Here is an 18,021-nt window from a genome sequence, read left to right as displayed (position 1 = left end):
GAACATAGTATACAGACCACAGTACGAGGATCCTCTGGAAGCCAGAGGCGAAGGCTTGTACCCTCTGGAAGCTGGCAGCAAAGCTGGCTGGAACCCACTGGAAGCTGGCAGCGAAGCCGGCTGGAACCCACTGGCGAAGGCTCTGACCCTCTGGAAGCCGGCGGCGAAGACACGGACCCTCTGGAAGCCGGCAGCGAAGCCAGCTGGAACCCACTGGAGGCTGGTGGGGAAGGCTCAGACCCTCTGGAAGCCGGCGGCGAAGGCACTGACCCTCTGGAAGCCGGCAGCGAAGCCGGCTGGAACCCATTGGAGGCTGGTGGCGAAGGCTCAGACCCTCTGGAAGCCAGCGGCGAAGGCACGGACCCTCTGGAAGCCGGCAGCGAAGCTGGCTAGAACCCACTGGAGGCCGGCGCAAAGGCTCAGACCCTCTGGAAGCCGGCAGCGAAGCTGGCAGGAACCCACTGGAGGCCGGCGGGGAAGGCTCGGACCCTCTGGAAGCCGGCAGCAAAGGCACTGACCCTCTGGAAGCCGGCAGCGAAGCCGGCTGGAACCCATTGGAGGCTGGTGGCGAAGGCTCAGACCCTCTGGAAGCCAGCGGTGAAGGCACGGACCCTCTGGAACCCGGCAGTGAAGCTGGCTAGAACCCACTGGAGGCCAACGGCGATGGCTCAGACCCTCTGGAAGCCGGCAGCGAAGCCGGCAGGAACCCACTGGAGGCCGGTGGCGAGGGCTCGGACCATCTGGAAGCCGGCGGCGAAAGCACGGACCCTCTGGAAGCCGGCAACGAAGGCATGGACCCTCTAGAAGCCAGCAGGAACCCACTGGAGGCCGGCGGTGAGGGCTCAGACCATCCGGAAGCCGGCGGCGAAAGCACGCACCCTCTGGAAGCCGGCGGCGAAGGCACGGACCCTCTGGAAGCCGGCGGCAAAGGCACGGACCCTCTGGAAGCCGGCAGCAAAGGCACGGACCCTCTGGAAGCCGGCAGGAACCCACTGGAGGCCAGCGGCGAAGGCTCGGAACCTCTGGAAGTGGGCGGTGAAGGTTCGAACCCTCTGGAAGCCGGCGGTGAAGGATCGAACCCTATGGAAGCCGGCAGCAAAGGCACGGACCCTCTGGAAGCCAACAGGAACCCACTGGAGGCCGGTGGAGAAGGCTCGGACCCTCTGGAAGCCGGAGGCGAAGGCAGCTGGAACCCACTGGAGGCCACAGACCACACAAAACATATACAGAACGAACACTGAGTCACAGTACACAGACCACAGTACAAATGCACAGAACAGACCACAGAACGAGTACACAGACCATAGTACGAACACCGAATACACAGTACGAGTACACAGACTGATAATTTTGTACTTCATGTAGAGAAATATGAATTGAATCGTTTACACAGCCCTTTTGAGAGAGACTGTTAAATGTGAACTGTAACTTGTGACCTCTTTTATGACCTTGTTTTATATTGTTTTATGACCTATGTAAGGTACCGAGTAATCACTGAAGGTAAACACTCTCTTCTCTACAGGAGGGCATGAATGAGCAGCTGTTAAAGTGAAAACACACCCACAGAGACAGATATAAGCCAAGCATTGCTCTTCTGATATTGAGTCTTCACTTTGTAACTGAACTGCATGTTGCTCTGTGAATGCTCCTCTTGTACAAGATTAAACCCTTGTTTGAATTTTGAGCTGACTCCGATCTCCTTCCTCCAGGTTTAAATTAACGCAGAATTATTTTAACACAGACCAAAGTACGAGTACACAGCACACAGCAGGAAATACACAGTGCGAATACACAGTACACAGCATACATGCAGACCACAGTACGAGTACACAGCATACATGCAGACCCCAGTACGAGTACACAGCATACATGCAGACCACAGTACGAGTACACAGCATACATGCAGACCACAGTACGAGGACTACAGAATACAGATAACAGGCCACAGTGTACAGATCACAGTACACAGTAAACAGCATACACAGAGACCACAGTATACACAGTCCACAGTATGAATACAGTCCACATACAGTCCACAGTGCGAACACCGAATACACAGGATGAGTACACAGACCAAAGCACGAGAACAAAGCACAAAATACACAGTACGCAGACCACAGTTGACAGTGCAGAGCATTACTACAGACCACAGTATGAGTACACAGCATACACAGACCACAGTACGAGTACACAGCATACACACAGACCACAGTACAAGTACACAGAATACACACAGACTACAGTACAAGTACACAGAATACATACAGACTACAGTACAAGTACCACAGACCACAGTATACAGATCACAGACCACAGTGCGAGTACACAGCATACATACAGACCACAGTGTGAATACACAGCATACATACAGACCACAGTACAAATACACAGTATGAGTACACAGCATACATACAGACCACAGTATACAGATCAGAGGGCACAGTATACAGATCACAGACCCACAGTACAAATGCACAGACCACAGTACACAGCATACAACACAGACCACAGTATAAATACAAAGTATGAATACAGTCACAGTAGTCACCGCAGTCTACATACACTGTACACAGTACAGTCCACACAGCCTACAGACCACAGTAGACATACCACAGTACATAGTATACAAACCACAGTACATAAATGCACAGACCAGGGACCACAGTACAAATGCACAGTATATAGACCACAGTACACACAACGAATACACAGTACGAGTACACAGACCACAGAATGAATATCGAGTACACAGACCGCACTAGGTGTACAAAGTACGAGTAAACGGACCACAGAACGAGTACACCGACCACGGTAGACAGTACACCACTGTATACAGTCCAGTCCACATACCACAGTATACATACCTCAGACCACAGAACGAGTACACAGTATGAATATCGAATATACAGTACCGAGTACACAGACCACAGCATGAAATACACAGACCAGGGACCACAGTAGACAGACCACAGTACAAATATACAGTACGAGTACACAGCACGCAGACCACAGTACGAAATACACAGCATAAATACACAGTACACAGCATAAATACAGACTGCAGCTTGTTCTTCATGTGCAGCTGTTTGTTACAGGTAACAGACAGAAAATCACAGGTGCTGTTTAAACGAGTACACAGCACGAAATACGCAAACCGCAGCACATAGCACACAATACGCAGACTGCAGCACGAAATACACAGCATAAATACACAGTACACAGCATAAATACAGACTGCAGCTTGTTCTTCATGTGCAGCTGTTTGTTAAACAGGTAACAGACAGAAAATCACAGGTGCTGTTTAAACGAGTACACAGCACACAATACGCAGACTGCAGCACGAAATACACAGCATAAATACACAGCATAAATACACAGCATGAATACACAGTACACAGCATAAATACAGACTGCAGCTTGTTCTTCATGTGCAGCTGTTTGTTAAACAGGTAACAGACAGAAAATCACAGGTGCTGTTTAAACGAGTACACAGCACACAATACGCAGACTGCAGCACGAAATACACAGCATAAATACGCAGCATAAATACACAGCATGAATACACAGTACACAGCATAAATACAGACTGCAGCTTGTTCTTCATGTGCAGCTGTTTGTTAAACAGGTAACAGACAGAAAAATACAGGTGCTGTTTAAACTTCAAGGTTGTCAGTTCACAAAACAGAAACAGAAGAAGTTTAATGTGTATGACAAAAATAAATAATGTCCAGAGATCAGCCTTTCAAAAAATAAAGTGATCATCCAGCAAAACTGTTTGTCGTCTCTTCAAAAATATTTAAACAGGTATAAAGAACAGGATTGTAATGTAGGACAGCAGCTGAAATAATGCGAAGTACTAACTGGAAAAGAAAATCATATTTTAAGTCTTCCCTGAATCAAGTTGATCACAGTCTAATTTCCAAGTGTAGTGTTACGCCCCTGGTCTAGGGTAACCCAGGACATAACAGGATGGGAATCTACCCATTCTATCACTCCAAAGAAGTCAGTGTCACAGAGGAGTTACATTCAAAGAAGCATTTATTTTGCTTCAGAGGGAGAACAAGGCCAACACAACAAACAAAATAATCTGTTTACCCTAACTTCCTGCCACAAATCAAAAATATAAACAAAAGACAAAATCTTACCTAACTCCTAAATCAGTATAAACAGGAGAAAAAGGGGTTATCAAAGAAAAAGGCTTCTCCCTCCTACTATGCTAACACACAGGTAGTCTATTAAGTGCCAGATTGTAGTGCAGCTGAGTTACTTACAACTGGTTTGCATCACAAACAAAACACTGGTCAAACCAGACACTGGTCCATGTTGGAAGTGGAAGATTGGTGGAAAGGGAGATTGCAGTAAGCCGGCGGTTTAAAAAGGGCTCCTCTACTCCCTCTGACCAATCCCATGTCAGCAATCAAGCTGAGCAAGCCAATCAGCAGGTCCAACCTGCTCTCAATCAGAAACACAGCCCCCCACCCCACCCCCACCCCCCCACCCCCACACACACACACACACAATCACACACACAGAGACTGCTCACCCACACAACACTGAGGAGGGGATGAAGATCAGGAGGAAATATAAAAACAATCATGACTCACGGTCACAACAGTAGGCCTACACTATATTCACTATATCTTTAATCACATAAATGTCTGAACTGATTACACTTAAACTGCAGACACACGTTTGCTTTTATCACTATTGTCACTACTATTTGATCACAGATAGGCCATATCCATGGACACCGCAGGAAATCTGTGTTGGGCGGTCATAAAACAGCCGTCATCAGAAACGGACGTTGCATCACGTGACGCTGCAGATGAAAGGACGTCTCACTTGTCTTAAAACAGATTTCCTAGGTCCTCTCTCCTCCCGTGGTTTCCACAGGTCTCTCCCTGAATCCTCGGGGGGCTGGGCTAAGACGCAAGGAAAGGACGCAAGTGAGGGAAACGTGGATGCAATTTAGGTGAAATGGGATGCACTTCAGCTGTGAATGGTTGTTAAGCTGTCTGGGGAGGGAACTCAGTACTGAATTGTAGGTGGGTGATAGGTAATGTCGTAGACCACCTCCTCTGTTCAAAGATGGTTGTTCCAGTTTGACATAGATGGATTCTTTTACTCCTCTTTCAAAACATCTGTCTTCTCTGGACAGGATGTTTACATTGTTGTCCTCAAAGGAATGATTTTTCTCCTTCAGATGTAAGTGGACAGCAGAGTCCTGACCTGAGGAGTTGGCCCTCCTGTGTTGTGCCATTCGTCTATGGAAAGGTTGTTTTGTTTCCCAAAACAGTATTATTTAGTTGTAAAGCCTGAAGCTGCTCCTCAGTCACTAACATAGTGTATACCTCCATGGTATCATAAACTGTTTGATATAAAATAATCTGAATTCAAAAATACTGTTATATCCCACATTGTTATTTATTCAACTGAACATCACCCTGAAAGTTTTAGTGGAGCACAGAGTGTAGAAGATCAATTGACTACTGTGTTGTTGTTTTTCTTTACTTTTTCTACGAGTGGAGTTTCGTAGTGTATTCCTGTTAGTCATTATATTTCATATGACTTTGTGCTCAGAATGCCGAAAGACCTTGAAATTGTAATTTCCTAGAGAAAGTTATCTGTATACAGTAATTAATAAAAAATAAAAAAGTCAGTTGTCTGACCTCCACTGCAGCCTTGATCAAAAGCCTCCTCTGTTATGTTGGTCAGTTTTTGGTCAGGCCAGTTTTCCCCACACATCTGTTGTCAGCAGCTATAGGAGGTACTGCCACTGAAATTCAAACAGCAAGGGACCAGGAAGTGTATCACAACGCTAAATGAAAACAATAAGAATATTGATATTTGCATTGACTTGGATGTATGGGTGTATGGAGGGAATAAGTATCTTAGAAGGTGAACTTAAAAAAGAAACAATGTAAAGCTAAGTGATCCAAGGTTCAAGATTAAAGACTTTATTGCCATTTTAATGAAACATGGGTTGGAATTTGTCTTGATGTTTGCTCAGTGTAGGTTGTCTTTCTAGACAGAGAAAGACCAGCCAAACATAAGCACAGAGTAACACCATGTTACTAATAACAATCGCCATCTAGGAAACTTACCAAGTCACTCAGAAAACACACTTGATTCAAACAGAATGCCTTCGTACCGAAAATAAGTCACCAAGACCATCCTGGTCTGTCTCTCCAATGCTCCATCATTAAAAAATAAACCCTTAATTCATTGACTTAGATGTGAAACACTGGTTCCACACACATTATTCCCTTGCTTTGTCTCTTTGCCTGTCAGCTACCTGCTGGTTGAACCCTTAGCCATGGCCATTCGTCAGTCACCCGAAACCACACGTATAACAATAGGAGAGACAGAGCATCGTCTAGCCCTTTTCCCAGATGATATTGTTTTGTTTTTGACGAACCTAAATACCTCAATTAAATCACTACATCAACTTTTGAATACATTTGGACAATTTTCTGGCTATAAAACTAACGGCAGTAAAAGTACTTTATTATTACTAAACAAAGAAGAAAGAGAGCATCTGACAATTCATACACAGTCTGCTTTAACTTCAGATGGATTCACTTATTTAGGAATTAAAATAACCCCTGACATTGAAAATATTATATCAGCCAATTATGATCCCCTGGTGAAAGAAGTAATAGAAATGTTAGATAGATGGAACCCTTTGCCTCTTTTGCTTTTGTCTGTAAAAATATCAGACTTTTGCTTAATTTCCCAATGCCAAACTGAATCATTTTACCCGCCTTGAGCCTACTCTCCAGTTATTGGGGATCTCCTTCAACATAAACACCGCCAAGGAGCTGATGGAGGAGAGGCAGGGTGTTGCCACACACATCCTTTACCAACTCTACCTGTCACTTGAAAGGAAGAAGAAAGCACAAATCAGTGGAACAGTGATCGGTCAGCCTGCAGCCAAAGCTCACCTGCACAAAAAAGAGAATGAGATCTTCTCTGATGTAAGAGGACATATTTTCTTCTATATATACATGTTGAGATAAGTCTTCTTGCTCTGTACCCAGAGTGTATGCTGAAATATGGTAACTCGGACTGTCTGTTAGTCTTTTTTTATGTTTGAAGTTCACATTATTTGTCTACTCTAACATCAATATCTACAAAAACAAGCATCTATCTCTCTTTTTATATAGCGACTGCATCGGGTGGTGAAACATCTGAAGCTGCAGAAAATATCTTAACAGTATGAGGAGAAAAGCGAGCAATGGAACAACAGGTATGCGGTGATCCATCCCATTCAGCAAAAGAGACAACTCAAAGTCCAGTATGTCCAGAGTGAAGAATATTGAGAAGGTACCGTGGACCATGGAAAGTAAAACATTTTGTTGTGATAGTCTTCCCCTGGATTCGTTTAGAAAATCTAAATTTATGACCAGACTTTAAAGCGGTTTACAGCTTTGATTTTTATCAACTTGACTTTTTACAGATTAATTTCTCACTTTCAGTTGTCACACAGTTGCCATTCTTTGCTGTATTTTGGTGTTGGACATTACTGTAATAATGTACCAGTACTGAGTGATAAACCTACACTTGAACCCCAGATAATGATGATGGAATTAGTAAAGCTCATGCCAACAGTTGGAAAGTGTGTATGTTGCAGCTGCAGGTGTGTCACTGGAAGCACAATGACATCATGACTTGTAACCAGGCCACTCTTGTCCAGGTTCCCAAGCCTCCTCTGTACACCTCACAGCTCAACCGAGAGAGGCGTCACCATCAGAAGCAACGCTTAGCACAAGAAGCTCAGGTGTGATCCACATTAAATATTGATCGTTTATATTTTTTGCCTTGATGACAGGATGAGATATACGTGTTTTGTAGGCTAATGCTCACTGACAATGGGTCTAAAATCTAGGCAAGCAGAAGTCCAAGTTTGTTATTGCTCAACACCTGTCATTGTTCACAGAGGGGATTTTGTTTCTGAGTCACTTTCTCTGTCAGGATGTAATTGGAATTCCAACTGACGGCCCTCTAAATTGATTATTTTGACTAAAGTTTAACAAACTTTGCTCCCAGCACATTTGTTTCACATGTCAAACAAAGAAGAAAACAAAGGAGTGACATGAGTTTGTTTGTCTTGCTGTTATTATTATAAAGTCTGTCCACTTTGTCCATGCAGATGGTCCAGACTGAAATAGCCCAGTTTGAGATGAACAGGAAGAAACTGGTTACTTATGGCTTTGCTTCCTCATCAAGGTGAAAGAGAAAAAAAACATTTCCACGTTAACATTTAATTTATCTAGAATTATGTATTTTTTTAATTTATGGAGTTTTATAGCAATATTTACAATCATACATTAGAAACATGACATTATGTTTGATTAGAATCTTTTTGATTCCAGTGGTCAGCCCTTGCCTGGAGATTTTGCTCTTCCTGGCAGCAGTCAGGGCTGTGACATGCCTGGAAATGGAAGTAAGCTGATCCTACACTCCAATAGCAGGTATATACAGGATATCCAACAGAGGCTAGAGGAGAATGCTGTAGCTCGTGAGTGGAGAGAGAAAAGAGTTGGCAGATTCCTGATGGAGCAGCGTAGCGCCCATGAAGTTGAAGAGGTGAAACTTCTCCTCTTACCTACTCAGGAGACTTGAGAATTCATTCAGTACAATCTGTTTCTCTACGTGAAGAATCATTTTCTTCTCATTCATATGTAGTCATCTACCCATTTGTCTCTGTGGACCATATGGAAAACATGTTTTAAATCTTTCACCTCATTTTAAACCAAAATTAATCAACTGACTGAGATATGTAAGGTCAAGGGTGTGTTCCAGGAGAACCGCCTGTTCAGAGAGCAGCTGTACCAGGAGCGGAGAGAGAAGGATTTTCAGGAAGCTCTGGAGAGAGAGGTGGTGAGATAGGATGAATAAGGAGGAAAAGAAATCCTCTCTATTGTCACTTCGTATTAGGCATATTAAGCAGAGGCTTGATTTTGTTAGTTTGTGCAGTATCATCAACAGGGTGTTAGGTATTATGAAGAGAGAGAGGGGGGCAGGAGGCGTAGTAAGACTATATGACCTATTACATGAACAACTATATGTTTATGCTATGTTTATGTTTAACAGCAATAACACATTTAGTTAAGAATGCACAGATACTTGCATAAACACTTTGCAAAGGATGATGGCTACAATTACGCATGGTTTCAGTGTTAAATACACAGTATGCTCATCTTCATTTGTCCAACAATCCTAGAGCAGATTGTTGTGCAATTAAGTGTCAGATTCTGCGGTTATTTTCCATTTTCCAACTTTTTTAGGAGATTTAGGGAGAAAATCACACAATCAAATGTACATACATATTAGGGGTTTAATGAGTTATTAATTATGGTGTGTCCATTGGCAAACTAAGGAGCTGATAAAAATATTCCTTTCTTTTACTGAAACCTTTAAAGGAATAGTTCACTCTAGAACGAAATTCAGTCATTATCGACTCACCCTCATGCTGATGAGAAGTCCGGTGTAGTTTCTTATTCCTCAAAGTGCAGCTGGAGACCCGCGGGGGTACCCTCCAGCAGCAATAATCCATATGACGAGCGTTAATGGCGTCTGAGACGAAAAGGTCCATAAAACTACACAAAAACTTTGTAATATTCCTCCATACTGCTCGTCTGCTGCAATCCAAGTGTCCTGAAGTGGTGACATTCAGAGTTTACTCGAAATGACGTCATTTAGTACATTTTTCTAGCCTAAACAGTCACTATACTATATTTGCCTGGAGGCACGCTCCCGCGTTCACGCGAGTCTCCCTCACAGCAATAGATACACACTGGTATTTACATCCTCCATTAAATCTCAACTAGTGTTCACCCAAAGGCATGTGGGAGACTCCAAGGTCAACTGGAAGAAGCTTCTTTGGTCTGATGAGACCAAAATGGAGCTTTTTAGCTATCAGACAAGATGCTATGTTTTGCCGACACCAAACACTGAACATCACCACAAACATACCATCACCCCTGTGAAGCATGGTGGTGGCAGCATCATGCTGTGGGGAGAGGGTTTAATGAATGAAGCAAAATATAGGGAAATCCTGGAGGACATCCTGATGCAGTCTGCAACTACTACTTGGGAGAAGATTTATTTTCCAGAAAGACAATGACCCGAAGCAAACAGCCTATGCTACACAGAAATGGTTTAACGACAACAAGGTGAATGTTCTGGAGTGGCCCAGTCAAAGCCCAGACCTCAATCCAATAGAGAATTTGTGGCTGGACTTGAAAAGGGCTGTTCACACCCGACCCCCATTCAACCTAACAGAGCTTGAGCAGTTTTGCAAAGAAGAATGGAGTAAAATTGCAGTGTCCAGATGTGCAGGCCTGATTAAGATCTATCCACACACACACAGACTCAGTGATTGTATTGAGGCCAAAGGTGCATCTACTAAATACTGACTTTAAGGGGCAAATACTTATGCAATCACTTATTTTACATTATATATATTCAATTAATTTACATCAATTTGTAGAAATCTGTTTTCACTTTGACACTGAAGAGTTTTTTTTTATATATATATATATATTTTTTGTTTTGTATATATTTTCTATATTGTCCATGATTCCATTTCTAAAAGCAATGAAAAGGGGAAAACAAATATATATTTATATATGTTAATTGAGATATGAGATATCAATATCTGCTCTTATATGGCAAGTATGGTGAACTTAATCAAAAGCAAAATGATTTGTGACAGAGCCCCTGCAGACCAGACTAGGAAACCCGTTTAATTCGCTGAGTAGCACGTTACCTTCCCTTCATTAAATCGCCATTACATTGTGACTTCCGCCGGTAGGCTTTTAATGTGAAATCTAACAGGAAGTAGACTATCATACAACCGCCAGCGTAACAGCTCCGAGCCACCGCAACAGCTCCGTGCCACCGCTGAAGTTGATGAAACAGGGTATAACAAGCGGCGTGTTCGGTAAGTATTAAGTATTTTCTTGAAATATACAGTAGCGTAATGCCATGACAGTTTGATGCGTTGTGTAGCCATTTATTTATTTACTAAAACTGTCGGTTTTCTTGTTTAAAGGTCGCTAGCCGAACACAGGTGTATCATATAAATTAGCACTTGCTAGAGTTAACAGTCAGCTTAAGACAGTTATCAGAGTTTTCGGGCACCAGGGTGGACTGACTCGTTAAAATTAAGGTCATTTGTATGTTCGGGTGTCAGTTATTTTATTTATTTTTTATATTTTATCTGTGCCAGGATAGGAATATAGCGGCTATATTCACCTAGTCCATCAAACCTGGTGTGGGGGGATGGGTGGTTGGTTTCGCAGCACAATGCACTTGACTCGATCACAATTTGACCTGAAGTCATGCTTATGTGGGTGACGATAATCCAACCATATTGGAGGGGGCAAAGTTTTTAGAGCCATGCTTTTCAGACAAGGCGCAGTTAATTTCGAACGATTTTAATGTTGGTTGGTTATAGTTATTTAACAGTGTAGCAAGCCAGGTTTTGCTTGGAATATTAATTAAGAACGTAGTGGACGTGTGACCTAAATCATGCCAGTGGAAATAAAATTCAGAGAATATACTGTATATCCCTATATCATAGAAGAAAATAATAAGCGAGCAATATGTTAAATGAAGGATTTAGGGACCCCACTGTACTGATTGATTTCATTACACAATAAACTCAATATTTCAACTAAGTTTAGGCTGGATTTAACAGAAATTGATTTGGCATAGCACAATAAAAAGAACAGAAGACCAGGTACTCTTTTGTTTGCGTCTCGTCATCAGTTTAAATGCCTCAAAAGTGGCAGGTGGAGAGAGATGGTAAAAATGGAATGTTTGCACTTTCTGTTTTTCAGTTTGCTAAGGGGAAGAGTCCATATGCTACTCAGGTAATATATTGTTTAAAACTCTGTAACCTTATTTTACTAGAACTGATGCCTAAGCTATCTCATTTTTTATTAATTTCTTTGCAGTTTGAAATGCCACCAAGGATCAGTCCTCTTAAAGATGCCTGTCACCATGTTGTTTTAAAGACTGACAAAACATGGAGGTTGGAGGTGAAGTACATCAATGCAGTGAAAAGTGGGTTAGATGATGGTGTTAAATGTGGTATTGTCTATCTGGCTATCTATCTAGATGTATAGATGGACAGATGGTGATAAGTTTCTTATCAGTACCTATACTCCTTATCAGTTCTTTTGCTTACTGTTTTATTTCCAAGAATAGATTCAGAAACAGATGATAAGAATTTTTTATTTATTATTATTTATTGTTTCTAGAGCAGCAACAGTAAAGCTAACAGCAGGAACATCACTATATAAACTATCACTGGAAATGAGTCAAAATGTCAGTAAAATAAATACATATTCCTGAAATCATAATATTGAGTGAAGTTTAGAAAGGATAAAGAATACAGACGTCAGTCAGTAACAGCCATTCATCCTGTCCTCCTCCCTCTGCTGAGGTGATGCACTGCCTGCATGTATCACCTCAGCAGCAGCTGCGTGGCTGAACCGTATACCAACAGGGTCACCGTAATAGCTGGCAGTTGGCAGCACATCTCAATCACGACACGGCGTCCTCATACATCTCTTTTTGTGTGGATAACATCATTCCCACCAAAAAGGTTACTATCTACCCCAACAATAAACCCTGGATAACCAAAGAACTAAAGGAAATCCTCAACAAATAGAAAAGAATATTCTTCACTGGCACCGAATCTGAAAAAAAGGAGGTTAACAGAGAGGTGAAGCGTGCCATAAAAAATGCCAAGCTGAAGTACAAGGACAAAATGGAGGAAAAATTCACACAAGGGAGCCTCCGCTCAGCTTGGCAGGGAATCAAAAACATGGCTGCTGTGAACTCTGCTCCCACCACCCACAGGACCATCCAGGTGGCCAGCAGCAGCCCAGCATCCCTCCCCAACTCCTTTTTTTCAAGATTCGAGACGGACAACATCACCCAGCTAGAAGATATTATCTCCTCCCTCACACCTGCAGAAGCTGAACTCTCCTTCAACACGGAGCAGGTGGTGAGAGCCCTCAGGAGGACCAAGGAGAGCACAGCACCTGGCCCAGACAACATCAGCGGCCGGGTCCTGCGGTGCTATGCAGAGCAGCTGGGGGGCGTGTTTCAGCTCCTGTTTCAAAGATCTATGGACAGCGGCATAGTCCCCCAGCTATGGAAGCACTCCACAGTGGTCCCCATCCCCAAGAAGAGCTCTGTCAAGGCTTTGAACGACCTGAGGCCTGTAGCTCTCATCTCACTCGTGATGAAGGCTATGGAGAGGGTCATCAAGAACCACATCATCAAGGTCACTTACCCACTGATGGACCCTCTCGAGTTCGCTTATCGCGCAGGCAGTGGGGTTGATGATGCTAAAATATTCATCATGGACACTATACATAAGCATCTAGAACACCCCAACACCACAGCCAGACTCCTGTTTGCAGACTTCTCCTCTGCATTCAACACCCTACAGCCACACATCCTGGCAAAGAAACTCTTCACCCGCTTCCACCTGGACGACCAGCTGATCCTGTGGATTACATACTTTACATTACATAGACTGTAGAGATTGTGGAAGAGTACAAATACCTGGGCACAATCTTCGACTGCATGTTGAAATTTGCCTCCAACACAGAGGAGATTCTCAGGAGATGCCAGCAGCGGCAGTATCTCCTGAGGAAACTCAACACGTTTGGGGTCAACACAAACATTCTCCGGACATTTTATTATTCATTCATTGAGAGTGTAATCACATTCTCAATAACCTGCTGGTTTCACTCCACCAGCCTGCAAAACAGGACCCGCCTGCAGAGCACTGTCAAAGTCTGCTCTAAAATCATCGTACTTCTCGGTCAGAACACTCTCAACCGTGTGTGAGCAGCAAACACTGAGGACAGCACTCAGGATCCTACAGGACCCCTCACACGCTCTGTTCCCAGTGTTTGAGTGGCTCCCCTCAGGACGCTGGCTCCGCTGCCCGGGCTGCAGGACACAGAGGAGGAGAACAACCTTTGTTCCCAGAGCTGTTCAACTCCTCAACTCCCAACCATCCCTGCCCCACTGCCTCCCTGCTCTGGACCCTGGACCCCCCCATCCCCCCTTCCCCACCCTGCTAACGGACAATAATCTACACACATCCCCACTTTATCTTTACATATTTATAGTATTTATACGGACATTCAATCTAGCTCAGTACCAAATTGCACCTTATGTAGATACTGCTTATATTCCTTATTCTATTTATAACCTTTTATATTTTATACCTTTTTACATTTTTATATATATTTTTCTCAAGGATTGTCATCAGAGGAAAGCGAGGCAGACCAGTTCCAATTCTTCTGACTCCAAAAATGCTCTATGCATTGGACATCCTTGTTCAGCAGAGAGAGGCTTGCAGGGTTCTTAAAGGCAATTGTTACATGTTTGCGAGACCTGCAGCTATGTCACATTTCGGTGGTTCAGACTGCATCCGTGGCTTTGCAAATGCATGTGGTGCAAAGTGTCCCAAGGCATTGACATCAACCAAACTGCGAAAGCATGCTGCGACCCTTTCAACAGTCCTGAACAAGACAGACACGGAGATGGACCAACTGGCCAACTTTCTTGGCCACGACATCAGACTACATCGTGAGTTCTATTGACTCCCTGAGAAGATGCTGCAACTCGCGAAGATCAGCAAAGTTTTGATGGCACTTGAGCAGGAGAGATTGGTCGAGTTCCATGGCAAGAATTTGGATGAAATCACAATTGATCCAAATAGTATGTTTGATTTCCATTTTCCTTGGTCTACCATTCTTTTTGTTTGACCAGATTTCTAAGCTTGGTATGTCTCCTGCAGACAAAGTTCTGGGTAGTGATGATGAAGATGGGTGCAAAGAGGAAGGAAACATTTACCTTCTGTTGATGGTATGTGTTATTTAGTTTTTATGTATGTCGTTGTACCATTTGTTTTTGTCTCATATTTAAGATGTATTTTATGGTACATTTCCTCACAGCGTTCAAATGCATTTGCAAATTAACACAAATATAGAATTTTAAAACTTTAATCTTTTATGGCACTGAAATGTTTCGACACTTTATAGTCAGCATTGTTACAGCACAACTGAAGAACATGTCTGACTAAATTATGTATTACAGCAGAAAATAATGTTGCACCTAATGAGGGGGATAACATCCCACTAACACGCAAGAGACGCAAACAACCATCAGCAGAGGATGGCGCATATTCTGGAGATGGTGCTTTAAGACCTTCTTGCAAAGGTGAATTTTTACACAACATCAGTAGATGAAAAGCGTTTGAAAATAAACAAAAGATTCCTACCATCTTTTCAACCCTGAGTTTGGTGGTGCAGAGGCACTGTTGATGATCAGGTAGAATAATAAAACAGTCACAACCTGGTATAGTTTACTGCAACCATTACTTTTACTGACAATATTTGAATTACATTATCCCGATTCTGCTTAAATTCTTCATTAACATTTGCAGTGAAAGATATTTCCTTGTATCAGATTATTTTTAGTGTGATATTATTTATTTTACTTTAAGTATAGGTAAAGTAAAAGTAAAAGATCAGAATACTATGCCCACCACCTCAACCATAAATATAGAAATATAGACACTGTATTGGCTGCTGGATTGTACCTCAACGTCGCCGCCATATTTGACCTGGCAAGACTTGCCTGTACACGAATACAAATAAACAAGGGAACTGTGGTTTTTCTGGGTGAAAAGCTCTATAGCGTTGTAATTTCTCAACTGGTTTTGAGAGTAGTAATAAACCGTTGAATATAGAAATGGCTCATTGAAATTAATTGAGAAATTCAAATGTTATAGTGCTTTTTAATCATAAAAAACTCAGCTCAGCTCTATAAGCTTTACTTTTATCCATTTACAGGCCAGTCTTGCCCAGTCTAATATGGTGGCGAAATTGATGTATTGCAGTAATGAACCGAAGCAGTCAGTGCAGCATCTACATGTACATGCCTTTTGTAGGCAACATTAACACCTCTGCCTAAATAAGAGCTTGAGTCCCTGTGAGCTTCAATAGATTAAACAGTGTTTAAAAGAGAGGTTTAACTGAACCTTTTTTCAGGTAAATACTGGATGTAATTCTGTGACAGTGAAGAAGAAATAACCTCAAAAGTTGATCGTTAATCAGTTCTACAACATTCAAATGCATTTGCAAATGATGAATGCAAATACAGAATTTTAAAACTTGAATCTTTTATAGCACTGAAATGTTTTGACACATTTTTTTTATGGTCTGCATTGTTACAGCACAATTGAAGTATTGTCTGACTGAATATTTTGTATTTCATAGAACCATCAGCAGAGGAAACTATTGCAGCTGATGAGGGGGAGAACGTCCCACCAACACACAAGAGACGCAAACAACCATCAGCAGAGGATGGAGCATCTGGAGTCGGTGCCGTGAAACCTTCTTCCAAAGGTGAATTTTGAAACATTTTCATTTATGTGGAGTCACATCAGTAGATTTGGGTGTGTAAAATAAATTTAAAAAAAGATGCGTACCATCTTTGCACACCTCAGTCTGGCAGCACCCTAGTACATTTGGTCAAGTAATGTATTTAATTACAAGTTTGAGGTACTTGTGCCTTTTCTTTTCATGTTACTTTTAAAGTTCCACTCTACTACATCTTAGAAGCAAATATTGTACTTGTTACTCCACTACATTTATCTGACAGCTATAGTTATTACCAGTTACACTTTTTTTTTGCACAAAAATAAACGAAGGCCTTATACAATATGGTTTGTTATAAATTATTCAGCAGTTTTTACATATATTGCTTATAGTTGATTAATCAGTTGATTGACAGAAAATTAATTGATAACAATTTTGATAGTGGTTTCAGTTATTTTTCCTGTAAAATCATGTAGTTGCAGCTTTACAGTTGGTATAACATTTGCTGTGTTTCCTTTAAATCATTTCAATGTATTTGTAATAATGTTGAGGTTTGGACTGTTGTTTGGGCTAAACAAACATTGTGAAGGTGTCACTTTGGCCTCTGATCGGTGAAGAAATTGAGAACTGTGGTCACAGTGAGCCAAAGGACTAATGGAGAAAACAACCAGCAGGTGAATTCAGAATGAAAATAACCATTGGTTGCTGTCCTAAACAAAATATTTCAAAATCAGCTTCTCCTCAACCAACTACAACAGTGACATCCTACCTTTTACATTATTATAATCATTCTTAATGCCGGTCATCGGGTCAGAATTTCCGTTATCTGGTTAGATTAGTCATAAAATGGAAACTATTTTTCATGGTGGAGTGCTGAGAATGAATTGAGGAGTCTCACAGCCTGTGGAAAGAAGCTGCTCGTTAGTCTAGTGATGCAGCATTAAACCAACAAGCTGTTCAGGCCTGGTATTATTTGTTGTGAGTGACCTGTTCATAAGTGGACAGCTCCAAGTACAGTTGTGAATGCCTCAGGATTTGGTGACGCAGACCACAGTCAGAGGTGGTCTTGGTCACACGTGACCACGTTCTTTTAGCACTGTGTAAGCACATGTGTCCCGGACCAGATTGAAGGACCGCCTGTTCAACTGATGTCCTCTGTAGAGGGCTGATATGAAGCGTCCAGAATGCAAAATAATTAATAGAATAAATGTCAGAGGTAAAACACAGCCCTCTATACACTCTCCCCTCTCCTCCTCTCTTCTCCATAGCAGCGGCGGTTAAATTTCAACAGTGGGGCACTACTGCTGCCGCCATTTGTACAAAGAGAAATGGTGTTTGAAATGGAATGTCTATCAGGTTTATCAAATCAACTGACAGAATTTAAGGACATGTGGTCACTTTTCTGAAGTTTTGTTTTTTTACCCCGTATATCAAATGACCACAAAACTATATTATGATATTTAAGGACCTTGTTCACCAAAATGGCGGACACTGACAAAGTCTAATGCAACCTCTGCCCCTCAAATTACCATCTTACCATTACCATACAACATTGTATTGACGGTGAACATGTCAAATATTACAAATACAGTAAACA

This window comes from Pagrus major, chromosome 14 (genome assembly GCF_040436345.1).
Source record: "Pagrus major chromosome 14, Pma_NU_1.0".
Taxonomy (NCBI): Eukaryota; Metazoa; Chordata; class Actinopteri; order Spariformes; family Sparidae; genus Pagrus; species Pagrus major.
The sequence above is the reverse complement of the archived record's forward strand: the minus strand, read 5'-3'. Positions refer to the sequence as shown.